Source organism: Mus pahari, chromosome 5 (genome assembly GCF_900095145.1).
Source record: "Mus pahari chromosome 5, PAHARI_EIJ_v1.1, whole genome shotgun sequence".
In the NCBI taxonomy this organism is placed as follows: domain Eukaryota; kingdom Metazoa; phylum Chordata; class Mammalia; order Rodentia; family Muridae; genus Mus; species Mus pahari.
In genome coordinates this window covers 74,293,427-74,295,576 of record NC_034594.1, presented here as the reverse complement: position 1 = coordinate 74,295,576, position 2,150 = coordinate 74,293,427, and positions in this window count along the sequence as shown.

Below are 2,150 nucleotides of genomic sequence, written 5' to 3'. Positions count from 1 at the left end.
AAATGTTACTAACTTGGACAACACTGAGTTTTTCAGAATAAAAATGATGATTTTACCACACTGTGGTGATTTACCATTAGAATTTCCTGAGGGTATTTTGTTTTGTTTTGGTTTGTTTTGGGGGGGTTATTTTTGTTTGATTTGTTTTTCTTGTTTTTTTTTTTTTGTTACTATATATCATATATTTCATAAAATCATGAATTCTACGTGGCAGTTGATGAATGCTCACCTCTCCTTTCCTGACACATGTGTTCTTTGTCTTTCCTGACACATGCTCTCCTCGCCTTTCCTGACGCATGCTCTCCTCGCCTTTCCTGACGCATGTTCTCCTGTCCTTTCCTGACGCATGCGCTCCTCACCTTTCCTGACGCATGCTCTCCTCGCCTTTCCTGACGCATGCTCTCCTCGCCTTTCTGACACATGCTCTCCTCGCCTTTCCTGATGCATGCTCTCCTAACCTTTCCTGACACATGCTCTCCTCACCTTTCCTGATGCATGCTCTCCTAACCTTTCCTGACACATGCTCTCCTTGCCTTTCCTGATGCATGCGCTCCTCGCCTTTCCTGACGCATGCTCTCCTCACCTTTCCTGACGCATGCTCTCCTCGCCTTTCCTGACGCATGCTCTCCTCGCCTTTCCTGCTTCTCTCTGCTCCATGCTTTCCCTTTTATATTGTTAATATTAACATTTACATCTTATGCAAACATGATATCTTCTATGTTTTCCCAGGGTCTATCTCTATGTATAGAAGCACAATGAAATGATGTTTTATATTTTATATTTAAAGAATTTTGGAGACTCCAGATATTCTTTATAAATAGATTTTCTATAAAAATGGAAATTGGTAGTTCCCCTCTTAGGCAATTTTGGGTAAAAATATGATATCTATTTGTTTTAATTAATTAATACCAATTGATATTTTACCTACTTGTATGTCTGTGTGAGGGTATCAGATCTCACAGGTACAGACAGTTGTGAGCTGCCGTGTGGGTGGTGAGACTTGACCCCATTTCCTCTGGAAGAGCAATCCATGGTTCTAACCTCTAAGCCATCTCTCCAGCCCCAATGACATCTATCTGAATGGTGATGAGAGATAAGTGTGTGGCTATTCCATATAGTGCTTTTAAAAATAATTTAGCACATGGGCTGGAGAGATGACTCAGCAGTTAAAAGCACTTCCTGCTCCTGCAAAGGACCCAGGTTTAGTTTCCAGCACCTACATGCTAGCTCACTGTATCTGTAATTCTAGTTCCAGGAGATTTGATGTTGTTTTTTTTTTTTTTTTTTTTTTCTGACCTCTGTGGGCTCCTGCACATACTTGAGACACATACATAAACTCAGGTACACACATAAAATGAAATAAGATAAAATAAAAAAAAAACTGACCTAGCATAAACAAAACACCTAGAAAGAGCACCACCAATATCATTTAGATTATTTTTTAAAAATTGCATTGTTATTATATCTGAATTCTGGTGTGCTTCAAAAGTTCAGAACTTATATTGCACTAAATGCATTGCTTATAACGCCTTTACTTACTGAATTTAGAAAAAAATCTATGCCTTTACTATGATTCTGCCATATCATGCTTGAAATATCCATGTAATTCAGAAAAAGAAAACCTCACAGGAAGATATCCCTAGATGCATATCAAAAGATTTTATACCTGTTAAAATGGGAATAATGATAGTGGCTTGGGACGAAGGAGAGACCTTTTCTAATAGTGTCTCATGCTTTGAATTCTGTCCAGTGAAGCTTGTAGAAGGTTTCTGTTGGTTATGAATAAATCATGACTATATTTTTCATTATGTTCAAAAATTCTACTACTGTTGCTTTTGTGGTCAGATTGTCTGTGTGGTAGTTAGGTCGTTAGATAGTTAGGGAGTTAGGGAGTTACTTAGGGAGTTACTTAGGGAGTTAGTTCCTTTGTGATGAGAAGATGTTCTCTAACTTCCTCACCTATTTAGCATTTAATATCCTGCATAAATCTTGGCGCTCAGCTTAGCTCCCACAGTTCTGAGTATTTTCCCTTCCCCCAGGGTAGTTATCTCACTTGTGAGGTAAGATCGATTCAGAATAGGCTTCTCTAAGACAGGCTAACCCTGCACCAGATACAGGACTGGTAAAGCTTTTAGTGGCGTCCTGCTTGT